The sequence below is a fragment of the Myotis myotis genome, unplaced genomic scaffold, assembly GCF_014108235.1.
Source record: "Myotis myotis isolate mMyoMyo1 unplaced genomic scaffold, mMyoMyo1.p scaffold_m19_p_3, whole genome shotgun sequence".
NCBI lineage: Eukaryota > Metazoa > Chordata > Mammalia > Chiroptera > Vespertilionidae > Myotis > Myotis myotis.
This window is the reverse complement of record NW_023416335.1, coordinates 167,072,797-167,087,858: the sequence shown is the minus strand read 5'-3', so window position 1 is coordinate 167,087,858 and position 15,062 is coordinate 167,072,797.

Genomic DNA, 15,062 nt, shown 5'->3' with positions numbered 1-15,062 from the left:
GGTGCATGAAATTCGTGCGGGGGGGGGGGTGCACCTCAGCCCAATCTGCACTCTCGGGGGATGTCCAACTGCACGGATCGGGCCTAAACTCGCAGTTGGACATCCCTCTCGCAATCCGGGACATTGCGTGCACCAGTGACCATACTTTTCATACAGGTCAAGGGCATCTTGCTCTCGTATGGGCAGCTACATTTTTTTGCCCTGATTTAAAAAAGTAGTACATAACATGATCCTTCTGAGGCAGTAGTACCATTTTCCCCATCTTATGGGTGGAAAAACTGAAGCAGAGAGAAGTTAAGTAATTGGCTTTGTCACACAGTTATACAGGTAAGTGTCAGAATCAGGGCTGACCACAAAATGTGCAAGCCAGAGTGCATGCATGTCATTGTTGCATCATCCTGTTTTTTCAGTGTTAGAGTAGCCTTGCCAGGTTTTAATTTTTAAATCTAAGAGACTGTTCCCAATATATAGGGTAGGGTCCTTAAGCCTGGCCGGCAATCAGGGCCAATCTGCGGGGCGATCGGCAGGCAGGGCAATCGGGGCCACCACTGGCACCCGCCTAGGCTGGTGGCCTGGCGCTGCCCGCTGGCTGGCCCCACCTCCCAATCATTGCCGCTGGTCGCCTCCCTCCCAGTCGGGGGAAGCTCCTGTGTCGAGCGTCTGTACCCCAGTGGTCAGTGCGTGTCATAGCAACCAGTCATTCCGCTGTTTGGTCGATTTGCATATTACGGTTTTATTATATAGGATTATTCTGTTGTATGGATATACCACATTTTATTTACCTTTTCATCAACTGATGGGCATGTTGGTTGTATCCACTCAGTGGGTATTATGAATGATGCTGTTATACATATTCATGAACAAGATTTTGTGTGGATATATGTTTTTATTTATCATGGGTATATACCTAGGAGTGAAATTGCTGGATCATATGGTAACTCTGTGTTTAACTTTTTTTTGTTGTTGTTAATCCTTACCCAAGGGCAATTTTTCCATTGACTTTTTTTTTTTTTTTTTTTTATTGCTTAAAGTATTACAAAGGGTATTACATATGTGTCCATTTTATCCCCCCGCCCTAGACAGTCCCCTAGCCTCCCCTATCCCCCAATGACTTATGTCCACTGGTTATGCTTCTATGCATGCATACAAGTCCTTTAGTTGATCTCTTACCCCCCTACCTCCTGCCCTGCAACCCTCCCCGGCCTTCCTGCTGCAGTTTGACAATCTGTTTGAGGCAGCTCTGCCTCTGTATCTATTATTGTTCAAAAGTTTATAATGGTCTCTATTATCCATGAATGAGTGAGATCATGTGGTATTTTTCCTTCATTGACTGGCTTATTTCACTTAGCATAATGCTCTCCAGTTCCATCCATGACGTTGCAAATGGTAAGAGTTCCTTCCTTTTTAGAGCAGCATAGTATTCCATCGTGTAGATGTACCACAGTTTTCTAATCCATTCATCTACTGATGGGCACTTAGGCTGTTTCCAGATCTTAGCTATGGTGAATTGTGCTGCTATGAACATAGGGGTGCATATATCCTTTCTGATTGGTGTTTCTGGTTTCTTGGGATATATTCCTAGAAGTGGGATCACAGGGTCAAATGGGAGTTCCATTTTCAGTTTTTTAAGGAAACTCCATACTGTCTTCCATAGTGGCTGCACCAGTCTGCATTCCCACCAGCAGTGCACAAGTGTTCCTTTTTCTCCACATCCTCTCCAGCACTTGTCGTTTGTTGATTTGTTGATGATAGCCAGTCTGACAGGTGTGAGATGGTACCTCATTGTTGTTTTGATTTGCATCTCTCGGGTGATTAGTGACTTTGAGCATGTTTTCATATGTCTCTTGGCTTTCTGAATGTCCTCTTTTGAAAGGTGTCTATTTAGGTCCTTTGCCCATTTTTTGATTGGATTGTTTATCTTCCTTTTGTTAAGTTGTGTGAGTTCCCTATAAATTTTGGAGATTAGGCCCTTATCAGATATGAGATTGGCAAATATGTTTTCCCACACAGTGGGTTTTCTCGTTGTTTTGTTGATGGTTTCTTTTGCTGTGCAGAAGCTTTTTATTTTGATGTAGTCCCATTTGTTCATTTTCTCTTTCGTTTCAAGTGCCCTAGGAGCTGTATCAGTGAAGAAATTGCTTCGGCATATGTCTGAGATTTTGTTGCCTTTGGATTCTTCTAGAATTTTTATGGTTTCCTGTCGTACATTTAAGTCCTTTATCCATTTTGAGTTTATTTTTGTGTATGGTGTAAGTTGGTGGTCTAGTTTCATTTTCTTGCATATATCTGTCCAATTTTCCCAGCACCATTTATTGAAGAGACTATCTTGGCTCCATTGTATGTTCTTGCCTCCTTTGTCAAATATTAATTGAGCATATTGGTTCGGGCCGATTTCTGGGCTCTCTATTCTATTCCATTGATCTATATGCCTATTCTTGTGCCAGTACCAGGCAGTTTTGAGAACAGTGGCTTTGTAATACATCTTGATATCTGGTATTGAGATCCCACCTACTTTGGTCTTTTTCAGGATTGCTGCAGCTATTCGAGGTCTTTTTTTATTCCAGATGAATTTTTGGAGAGTTCGTTCTAGATCTCTGAAGTATGCCGTTGGTATTTTAATGGGAAGTGCGTTGAATTTATAGATTGCTTTGGGTAGTATGGACATTTTAATGATGTTGATTCTACCAATCCATGAACACGGTATGTTCTTCCATCTGTTTATGTCTTCCTCTATATCTTTTTTCAACGTCCTGTAGTTTTCTGAGTAGAGGTCTTTTACCTCTTTAGTTAAGTTTATTCCTAGGTAGCTTAATTTTTTTGGTGCGATGGTAAACGGGATTGTTTTTATAATCTCTCTTTCTTAAAGTTCACTATTGGTGTATAGAAATGCCTCGGATTTCTTGGGGTTAATTTTGTATCCTGCTACATTGCCAAATTCATGTATTAAGTCCAGTAGCTTTTTGATGGAGTCTCTAGGGTTTTGTATGTATAATATCATGTCGTCTGCAAATAAGGACAGTTTTACTTCCTCTTTTCCAATTTGGATGCCTTTTATTTCTTCTTCTTGCCGAATTGCAATGGCTAACACTTCCAGTACTATGTTGAACAGGAGTGGTGAGAGGGGGCATCCCTGTCTTGTTCCTGTTCTTAGGGGAAATGGTGTTAGTTTTTGTCCATTGAGTATGATGTTGGCTGTGGGCCTGTCATATATGGCTTTTATTATGTTGAGGTATGATCCTTCTACTCCCACCTTGCTGAGAGCTTTTATCAAAAATGGGTGTTGAATTTTGTCAAATGCTTTTTCTGCATCAATTGATATGACCATGTGGTTTTTTTCTTTCAATTTGTTTATGTGATGTATCACGTTTATTGATTTGCGGATATTGTACCATCCTTGCATCCCTGGGATAAATCCTACTTGGTCATGGTGTATGATCTTTCTGATGTACTGCTGGATCCGATTTGCTAAGATTTTGTTGAGGATTTTGGCATCTATGTTCATGAGGGATATTGGCCTGTAATTCTCTTTCATTGTGTTGTCTTTACCTGGTTTTGGTATTAGGGTGATGCTGGCTTCATAGAATGAGCTTGGAAGTGTTCCTTCCTCTTGAATTTTTTGTAGTAGTCTGAGGAGGATAGGTTTTAGTTCTTCCTTGAATGTTTGGTAAAACTCCCCTGTGAAGCCGTCTGGTCCTGGGCTTTTGTTTGCTGGAAGCTTTTTGATGACTGCTTCAATTTCTTCCATAGTTATTGGCCTGTTGAGATTTTTAGATTCTTCCTGATTGAGTTTTGGAATGTTGTATTTTTCTAGGAATCTGTCCATTTCCTCCAGGTTGTCTAGTTTGTTGGAGTAGAGCTGTCCATAGTATTTTTTAACAATCATTTGTATTTCTGTGGGGTCTGTTGTTATTTCCTCTCTATCGTTTCTGATTTTGTTTATTTGGGTCCTCTCTCTTTGCTTCTTGGTGAGTCTGGCTAGAGGTTTGTCAATCTTGTTTATCCTTTCAAAGAACCAGCTCTTGGTTTCATTGATTTTCTGTATTGTTTTTTTTGGTCTCTATGTCATTTATTTCTGCTCTAATCTTTATTATCTCCTTCCTTCTGCTCACTCTGGGGTTTTCTTGTTGCTCTCTTTCTAATTCTTTGAGTTGTAGAGTTAGATGATTTACTATCATTTTTTCTTGTTTGTTGAGATAGGCCTGTAGAGCTATAAACTTCCCTCTCAGGACTGCTTTCATTGTGTCCCATAGGTTTTGGATTGTTGTGTTTTCATTGTCATTAGTTTCCAGGATGTTTCGAATTTCTTCTTTGATTTCATTGGTAACCCAATCAATATTTAATAGCATGCTATTCAGCTTCCAGGTGTTTGAGTATTTTGGGTTGTTTTTATTGTAGTTTATTTCTACTATTATGCCATCGTGGTCTGCGAAGACGCTTTTTATGATTTCAGTTTTCTTGAATTTGGGGATACTTTGCTTGTGACCCAATATATGGTCTATTTTTGAATATGTCCTATGAGCATTTGAGTAGAATGTATATTCCCTGGCTTTCGGGTGAAGTGTTCTGAAGATGTCTATTAAGTCCATCTGATCTAGTGAGTCATTTAGGATTGCTGTATCTTTGCTGATTATTTGTCTAGAGGACTTATCCAGTGCTGTCAGTGGTGTATTAAAGTCCCCTACTATGATTGTATTGTTGTCGATCTCTCCTTTGATATCTTCCAGGAGTTTTTTTATGAATTTGGGTGCTCCTGCATTGGGTGCATATATGTTTACCAGGGTTATATCTTCTTGTTGTATTGATCCCTTTAGTATTATGAAGTGGCCTTCCTTATCTCTTGTTATGGCCTTCACTTTGAGGTCTATTTTGTCCGATATAAGTATTGCTACCCCAGCTTTCTTTTCCTTTCCGTTTGCCTGAAAGATATTTTTCCATCCTTTCACTTTCAGTCTGTGTGAGTCCCTTCTAATGAGGTGGGTTTCTTGTAGACAGCAGATGTATGGGTCATGTTTTTTTATCCATTCAGCCACTCGATGTCTTTTGTTTGGAGCATTTAGTCCGTTTACGTTTAAAGTTATTATTGAAAGGTACTTGTTTGTAGGCATTTCTGTTTTTGTGTGGCTGTTTTCTTTCTGAGCTTTTTATTTCTTATTTTTATACCAGTCCCTTTAGCATTCCTTGCATTGCTGGCTTGGTGGTGATAAACTCCCTTAGCCCTTTTTTGTCTGTGAAGCTTCTTATTTCCCCTTCAAGTTTGAATGATAGCCTTGCTGGATAGAGTATTCTTGGATTCAGTCCTTTGCTTTGCATCACTTTGTAAATTTCCGTCCATTCTTTTCTGGCCTGATGTGTTTCTGTTGAGAAATCATTTGACAATCTAATGGGAGATCCCTTGTATGTAACTTTCCGTCTCTCTCTTGCAGCCTGTAAGATTCTCTCTTTGTCCTGAACATTTGCCATGGTAATTATGATGTGTCTTGGTGTGGGTCTTTTTGGGTTCACCTTGTTTGGGACTCTCTGGGCTTGTGTGACTTTTTTCTTCCCCACCTCAGGGAAGTTTTCTGATATTATTTCTTCTAATAGGTTTTCTAATCCTTGTTCATCCTTCTGTTGTTCTGGTACCCCTATTATTCGTATGTTGTTTCGTTTCATGTTGTCCCAAAGCTCCCTTAGGCTCTCCTCCTGTCTTTTCATTTTTTTCTCCAATTGCAGTACGTTTTGGGTGTGTTTTGCTTCCTTGTCTTCTAAATCACTAATTCGGTCCTCCGCTTCTCCTAGTCTACTGTTGATACTTTCAATGGAGTTTTTCATTGCAGCTATATCACTCTTCATTTCTTCTTGGGTCTTACTTAAGTTGTTGATTTTTTCATCTGTTTCTTCTAGCTTCTTCCATATGTTATCGATTTTTTCATCTGTTTCTTCTTGCTTCTTGCTGAGGTTGTCGATTTTTTCCTCCATCCGGTTTATGCACTCTAGGACCCTTATTCTGAATTCTTTTTCTGTCATGTTGCATGCCTCTGTATTACTTAGCTGCTTTTCTGGAGAGTCCTCCTTCTCTTTCCTTTGGGGGTTTCTTTGTCTACCCATGTTTGATCTCACTGACATATCTAGACGTTGAGTCGTTCAGTGGCTGCTCCCTTGGTGGCAGTGACTCCTTGGTCTGCGGTTGCTCTTCGGGCGGTTGCGGTAGCAGCTGCTCTTCAGTTGGCAGCAGCTCCTCTGGTGGGTGCTGTTCACAGCTGTGGTGGCTCTTCTGGCTGGTGGGGCGAGGTTTCACGTACAGCTGCTGTTCCTCAGCAGAGGGTGTGGTGCTCAGGAGGTTGCTGTTGCTTGGATCTGCTGTGTTGATTTAAAGGCACAAAATACAACACAACAAGGCACCACGTACCAGGCACTATACACAAATATATTCACGATATTAATAACCCCAAATAAAGGTGACCACCTGAATTAAGAGAATTAGGGGATAAGGAAGAAGGAAGAGAAAAAGAGAAAAGAGAAAAAAGAAAAGAAAATTAGGGACCAAAAAAAGGAGTGCAAAAATGAAATTGGGAAAAAGGAGGGGGGAAAGTAAAAGCGAGAAAAGAAAGGAAAAGAAAAAAAAAGAGCGAAAAGAGAGAATGAAGTGGAAGAGGGGAAGAGACTTTTTTATATGAGGAGAATACTCCTATAGAACAGCCATTAATCCCAACAAATTCCAGCAACAGCTCCCTGGAGATGAATGCAAACTAGAAACAACCAATAATATAACGATGAAAATAGAATGGAGAACACTAATCCCAAAATAAAATAAAGAGAAAATAAAATGGCACTTTAAAAAAAAATGGTAAAATGGTAGCAGTAATAATACTGGTTAAAAATAAGAAGGTAGTAATTAAAAGGGTAAAATCAGGTGATGGAAAAAAGAAGAAAAAAAAAAAAGAAGAAGAGGAAAAGAAAAAAAAAAAAGAAAAAAAAAAGAAAAAAAATTGGTTTCTTAGTTAAAAGGTGAAAAAAAAGAAAAAAAAATATTGCAGTAGTGAAGGTCCTTCGGTTTTTCTATTCTTCAGTGTGGCTCGCCTTAGACCTGCCAGGTATTCAGGAGAGTGTTGAGTTTCCCTGCGATACACTGTTCCTCTGTGTTGTAAACCACAGTCCTTATTTTAAAGCAAGCCGCATTTGTTTCCCAGACTGCCTTATTTTGTGTTTAGCAAAGAGTCAGTTTGTGGGTCAGCCTCTGGGTGGCAGTGTTCTGGGGTTGGCCTCTGAGGCTACAGGGCCTCTCTGTCCAGTGGAAGTTCACTGCCCAGAGCTGGCTGCGTAAGAGTTACCAGGGCTGTGTTGTTGCTGGGATTGAAAATCCCTCTATAGGCCAGACCCTGTTAACTCCCAGGGACTGATCAGGTTATTTTAATCCTTGATCTCCTACAGGGTGGAATCTGGGTGTGGCTGTGCTCCTTGCCTGGGGGCTGCGGGGAGGAGTCTCACTCTCCGGAGAGAATGGCTGCCTCACCCCTGGGCTCAGGGGTGTCTCAGCACTCAATTTGCTGCCACCTCTCCCGGCCCCCCTTCTCTCCTCAGTCTCTCCCCAGATTCCACTCCTCCGGACACTCTCCCTCTCTTCAGCACAGGTGAGTGTCTGTATCCGAAATGTCCCAGGAACAGGATTCAGTGAAAACAAACAAACAAACGCCGGCCGCGGAAACGGGGAAGGCTTGGTTTCTGTAAGCTTCTTCTCTTACCGGGACTGCATGGTCTGGTCAGCTCTTCAGGCTGCCCCCTTTAGGCCCAGTCCTCCGTGATCACAGAACCCAGCTCTCAATTCCCCTGGCGGCGCCAGGAATCCCGAGGTTCTCCTTTCCCCCGTCAGGGGCTGTGCCTGTCCCAAGGGACGCGGCTGTCTGCCACGCGGTCTCCCTCCGACTCTCTGGGCTCAGAGGTCTGGCAAACTTTCCTGCCCAAATCCCTGGTTTTTTTTTTTTACCTTTCCAGGGGAGTTCTGCTCTTCCCGGCTGCAAACCGTCTCGCCAGCTGAGGAATTTCGCCAATTCGGGGTGGATGTTACTAGTTTCAGCTGCTCACTCCATTTGCTCAGGGACACGACCTGGGACGCGTCTGCCTATACCGCCGCCATCTTCCTGAATCTACTCCATTGACTTTTAGAGAGAATGGAAGGGATGGGGAGAGACAAAGAGAGAGAAACAATGTGAGAATCAGAGAGACACAAGGACATCAGTTGGTTGCCTCCCACCCCTGCGGAGCAGGTGCGGGGAGAGGTGCTCAAGCCTGCACCAAGGTAAGTGCCCTTGATCAGAATCAAACTCATGACCCTTGAGTTGAGGTATACCACCTTGCTGGCATATAGATGTGTTCACCTGGAAGCTCTGTGGACCCTATGCTTTTGGGATTTTTATGGAGCTTCATCATGGAGGCATAACCAGTCATTAACTCAGTCTCCAGTCCCTCTCTTCTTTTTGGAAAGTTCCAAGCTTCTAATCATGGCTTGATGCTTCTTCTGACCTGAAACTCTCCAGGAACCCACCAAGAGTCACCTTAGTAGAACAAAAGACACTCCTACCACCCTGGAATTCCAAGGGGTTTAGGAGTTCTGTGTCAGTGACTAGGGTCAAAGGCCAAATATTAGAAAGAAAAAAAAAAGTTGCTCCTGATATTTTTATCACTTAGGGCCGTGGTCTGCAAACTGTGGCTCGCGAGCCACATGCGGTTCTTTGGCCCCTTCAGTGTGGCTCTTCCTAAGCCTTAGGAGTACCCTAGCTAAGTTAATAACAATGTACCTACCTATATAGTTTAAGTTTAAAAAACTTGGCTCTCTCGCCCTGACTGGTGTGGCTCAGTGGATAGAGTGTCGGCCTGCGGACTGAAGGGTCCCGGGTTCGATTCCGGTCAAGGGCATATACCTTGGTTGTGGGCACATTCCCAGTGGGGAGTGTGCAGGAGGCAGCTGATTGATGTTTCTCTCTCATCAATGTTTCTAACTCTCTATCCCTCTCCCTTCCTCTCTGTAAATAATCAATAAAATATATATTTTTTAAAAAAATTGGCCCTCAAAAGAAATTTCAATCATTGTACTGTTGATATTTGGCTCTGTTGACTAATGAATTTGCCGACCACTGACTTAGGGAATTACAAGGGTTTGGGAGCTCTGTGCCAGAAACTAGAAGCAGAGACCAGGAGTTGTCCCACAGTTCTTGGATATTCTGTTCTGCTCTTTTCAGGTTTCTTTTTCTCTCTGCTTTTCAGTTTTGGAAGTTTCTGTTGAGATATCCTCAAGCTCAGCTATTCTTTCCTTAGCTGTGTTTTCATTTTTATGACTGTTTTTCACCACTAGCTGTAGAGAGCACCTGAGAAGGCACATGGGCATTTCTTTAATTATTGTCAGCTGAAGCCAGTGGTGTTGGCAAAGCCACGTCTTGGAAACAGGCTTTGCCAAAAGGCAGGAGTGTTGTCAGCTTGACCTTCAATCCAGGTGCCAGGGGGTGTGTTTTGTTATTTAAATCCAGCCAAGCACCAGGAATGAATACGACTCCGGCCCACCCAAGAATGCACATAATCTCCTTTGTCTTGACTTTTAGTAAAACTTCCTGTTTTTTGCTATCCTATATAATAATAATAAAAAGCTAATATGCACATTGACTGAACGGCAGAATGACCGGTTGCTATGATGCACACTGGCCACCAGGGGCAGATGCTTAATGCAGGAGCTGCCCCCTGGTAGTCAGTGCACTTTCATATGGGGAGTGCCACTCAGCCAGAAGCTGGCTCATGGTTGGCCAGCGCAGTGGTGGTGGCAAGAGCCTCTCCCACCTCCGTGGCAGCACTAAGAATGTCCAACTAATGGTTTAGACTGGATCCCTTGGGGGCCTAAGCCTTTAGTTGGACATCCCCCGAGGGCTCCCTGGCTGCTAGAAGGATGTCTGACTGCAAGCTTAGGCCTGATCCCCCGGGGAGTGGGCCTAAGTCAACAGGTGGACATCCCCCAAGGGGTCCTGGACTGTGAATGGGCGCAGGCCGGGCTGAGGGACACCCCCCCTCCGCCAGTGCACAAATTTTTGTGCACCGGGCCTCTAGTATAAAATAAACATGCTGTATTGACTCTGGGTCCCTGTCCCTGTCTCGCCATCAGAGGACAGTGGTCCCACCCGGCCCCAGCTTTTTCTTTTCATCTCTGTGTCTGTCTCTTTCTTTCATTTTCTCAATCCCCAGCTGCCCCTATTCAGGAACCTGACTGCTCTCTAGCCACCCTGGATGTGGAGAAGAGGGAAATAGCATTTCTTTTTTTTTATTCTTTCTTAAAATTTCCATCTCTGTGTTTACATTATCCATTTGTTCTTGCTTGTGGTTTACTTTATACATTAGGGTACTTAGCATATTAATTATAGTTATTATAAATTCCCACTCAGGTAATTTCAATATCCCTGCCACGTATAAGTCTGGTGCTGATGCTCGTTCTGCCTTTTGAAAGTGTATCTGTGTTGTGTTTTGTTTGTTTCTTAGTATGCCTTGTAATTTTTTTCTTTTTTTTAAAAATATATATTTTATTGATTTTTTACAGAGAGGAAGGGAGAAAAATAGAGAGTTAGAAACATCCATGAGAGAGAAACATCGATCAGCTGCCTCCTGCACACCTCCCTACTGGGGATGTGCCCGCAACCCAGGTACATGCCCTTGACCGGAATCAAACCTGGGACCTTTCAGTCTGCAGGCCGACACTCTATCCACTGAGCCAAACCAGTTAGGGCTGTAATTTTTTCTTTATAGCTGTTTGTGATTGTGATTTATTGTGCTATAGACTGAATGTTTGTGTCCTCTAAAATTAAAATTCCCCTCCAAAATGTTGAAACCTAATTCCAAATGCGATGGTACTAGAGGTGGGGGCCTTTGAATAATGATTAGATCATCAGGGACTAGTGCCCTTATAAGATGGGACTACTGCCCTTTTAAAAGAGACCTCAGAGAGCTCCATGCCTCTTCTGCCCTGTGAGAGTACAATCAGAAAGTGACTGTCTGTGAACCAGGAAGTAGGCTCTCAGGAGACACCAAATCAGCTGCCACCTTGACTTTGCACTTTCCAGCATCCAGAACAGTGGGAAATAAATTTATGCTGTTTGTAAGCCATCCATCCCATGGTATTTTTGTTATAGTAGCTGAATGGAATAAGATACCTTGGGTGAAAGTAACTGTTTTAAATAGGTTATTAGTTGGGTGGTATGTTCTGGGGAGAGTAGAAGTATTTTATTGACCTATGATTAGGTCTCAAACTTTTAGCGAACCTGTGCTGCTGGATGTGGACTTCACAGGTGCTTCTCAGTACCACCACTTCCTCCCTAGGTGGGATTGTATGGCTAGTGTGAACTGAGTTGGGTATTTCCTTTCCCCCAAGTGAGTTAGGCTGTGATAAAACTCCAATAGTTTATTATGCTAAAATAGTTTCTCTATTCACAAGGGTAGGCCTTGTGAAGAACAGAATGCTCTGGAATATTTCAAAATGGCTCCTTTTCCTCTCCCCCTACTGGAACCAGAAGGTATTTTTCTCCTAAATGTAGTACGAGGACCTGGTAGAGCTCCTGGTAGAGTACCAAAGTTTGGGGGACCACTCTATACCTGGTGTTTTTAACTATTAGATTGTCCACACTGAGCTTCCAGAAATTCATCAGTGACAGGTCAGGTTTTCCTACCCTGGCCCTGCTTCCCATTGTGGGTTCCGCTCCAGTAAGTTGTGATTCTTTGTATTTGTGGGTCTCTCCAATTTGGGGAATGGTCGTTTTCCCTGTGACCTTGCTTCTCTGACAGATCTAAGAAGAGTTGACATTTCAACTTGTTTAACTTTTTACTTGTCAGAATAGAGTGGAAAATTCTAAGCTCCTTCTATGTTGAACTGGAAACTAGAAGTACCATGATATCATTTAAATGATAAAAAAAAAACTGAAGGAGTAAGAAAGAATTGTTGCATCAAAAAATTTTAATTAAAATATTATTCCTCTGTGCACTTCAAATATTATCAATATTCAATTCAAATATTATCCCTCTGTAAATTTAATAAGAAAAAATAATTTGTTCATGCTTCTCTCTAATTGAGCATAGATGATTCTCAGCTTGAGATTTGGCCGTAGAATAATATGCTTGTAGAATAAGGATTCTGAATACAGCTCAGTGATTATTACTCAATCTGTCTTGGGTCTAGTACCCTGGACACATTTTAGGTGCCAGAGAGTGAAAATTAAATGGCTTCAAGTAAAAACCCAAAGAATGGTTTGACTAAAATCTCTAACCCACTGGGTCCCAAATGTCGTTGGCACTGCACTCATAGAGTAAGTTAGAAATGTGAGGGAGCCATTTGCCCACCCCTGCTATAGACAACAATGCAGTTTGGACACCTCTAGAGATACTGGTAGGTGCGGTTGTTTCTGGAAAACGGCTGCACCTGGCAAAGCTGCAGGAGGGACTGTGGAATGCAGAGGAACAGCATGTGATGGTGTTAAGTTCCCACCAGTGCTCAATAGAGCAGCAGTAGTCATCAGCCAAGAATTGCTTTGCTAGATGGAACAGTAGGAGAGATTTTATTTTTTTGTAATCCAATGGAACAGATATAGTAGGAGTTTGGGACAAGTGAGACATCCTGGGGATACTTAGGGGGCACTTTGCAAGGAATCATGATCCAGAGGAAGTAACTAGGAAGTAAAATTTGGGCCCTAATAAAAATGTGACATAATTCGTGATGCCAGGTGGAATTTGGCTACGTTATATTAATAGCCACTGATGCGTTAGCCCTCTCTACCTTTGCTACTATCAGTAATAAGCAGCAGATTTTTTTTAGCCTAAAGTTGTTATCGATGAGTGAATGAGGCAAGTAAGTAAAAGAACTTTGCTAAATTAACATCTACTCAGCTGCTAAGAGGATAAAGCATAATTCATGTTGGGTTTTAGTGTCAAAATGGGCAAAGCAAACCAATATTTATTACCAGTAAGTCACAATATGCCACTTTCAAAATGAGTTTGGCATTAATTTGTATTAAAGAAAGGACTCATCCTGGTTTCTTTTAAGGGAAATTGAAGAATGACTCACTTCACTCCCAAACACATTTAAAAATAAATGAAGTCCTATTTTAGAGACCACTAACATTAACACTGTTCTTTCCCAATTAAAACACACAAAAGAAATTTTAATAGCATCCAACAGAAAAAGTCCTCTTACTAGAGAACCTTTAAGAAAGAGTTCCTGCGTTTTGGAGGAACAGAAAATGAGATGTTAGATAATTGAACATGTAATGCTATTTTGCTATATTGTCTTCTGAGGAAGAGATTAGATAGATGGTTATCCTTAAATAGAGAGCAAGTTATTTCAAGTGGAATCCCCACTGATTATTTTAATGTCATATTGTTTTAGTTCCAACACTTAACATTTCCTGAAGACTCTGAAACACTTAGTACTAAAGAGAAGACACTAAAATGTATATTACTCAGGGAAAGATGTGAGTGTTAAGTTTCTTTTTAAATGGTGATAAAAATGAAATTCCTTGAGCTTTCTGGCTTGTTTGAAAAATCTATCATTCTGAGTACTTTGACTCATTAGGAAGCGGGAACATTAATTCAGTGGCAGCTTTGAATGGCCCCGTAAGTTGAGGAAACTTTCACAGCCCTTTGAAGAATCAGCGTCACAGTGGCTCTCAGATTTACTCAGGTTTCCCAGAGATAATCAGAATAAGTATAGAGCACTTGTTCATCTTAGCAGCAAATTCATTTTAAAATTTCTTCATTGGAAAAACTAGTATGGAATGTGACAGACTATCTCTTTTTTTTTTCAATTTAATTTTATTATTATTTTTTTGTTGCCTAAAGTATTACACATAGTAGTACATGTGTCTCCTTTTTTCCCCATTGACCTCCCTCCAGCCTCCCCCACGCCCCAGCACATGCCCTCTATCTCTTATATGATTTTTGTCACAAATATTACTTTTGGATAAAAATTCTAACACTATTAGTTCTTTTATTTTTAAAGGATAGGTTTATTTGGAAGACTTTATATTCTAGTAAAATTAGATCTTTGTCATGAGTAAGGTGTTATATAAGTGGTTTTGGTGATAGTGAATAGAGTCACAAATTCAAGCATTGATCTAACTAAATCTTTTGACTGATAATAATATATGGAGTCTAGGGAGCTAGGACGGTAGTGTTAATTCCACATATTCCACAGGGATTTAGAATAGCAAGCCTCATAACTTTTCTCCCCTTATGTCTTTTAAACAAACTTTCCTATTGTTTTTCATGATTTCCTAGCAAGAGATCCTTTATTCCTTTTTCTCAACCACATGTACCTAATATTACACACTTTAAGGATCACCATGCTTGGCCGTTGTTCTGCTATGGTGTGTTTGAATAAAATAAAGTAAAAAATACAGGCCTAAACATAGAATAGCCAATACAAAATTGAATGAGGAGAATAAAATTAGAACACTCACACTATTCTTTTTAAGACTTACTGTGAACCTACAATAATCAAGTATCATGGTGTTGGCAAATAATAGGCACATCGATCAATGGAACAGAATAGACATCCCAGAAATAGGGTGACACGCATATAGTCAAATGATTTTTTAATAAAGTTGCAGAGGCAATTCAATTCAATATATGTCTTTTCAACAAATATTGCTGGAATAATTGGACATCTATATGCAAAAAAATGAATGTAGACACAGACCTTACACCCTTTACAAAACTTAACTCAAAATGGTTTGTAGACCTAAATATAAAGTGCAAAACTATAACACTTATTGAAGACAACATATGAGAAAATCGACATGATTTTGAGTTTGTTAATGAGGTCTTAGATACATCAAAAGTATGATCCATGAAAGAAGTAAAAAAAAAAAAATGGATGTTGGACTTTGTTAAAATTAAAAACTTTTGTTCTGCAAAGGACACTGTTAAGAGAGTGGGGGGAAAAAAGTCAACGGGAGAAAATATTTGCCATTTACATATCAGAGAAATGACTTGTATCCAAAATATACAAAGAATTCTTAAAACTCAATAGGAAGAAAACAAACAAACCAATTTAAAAATGGGCA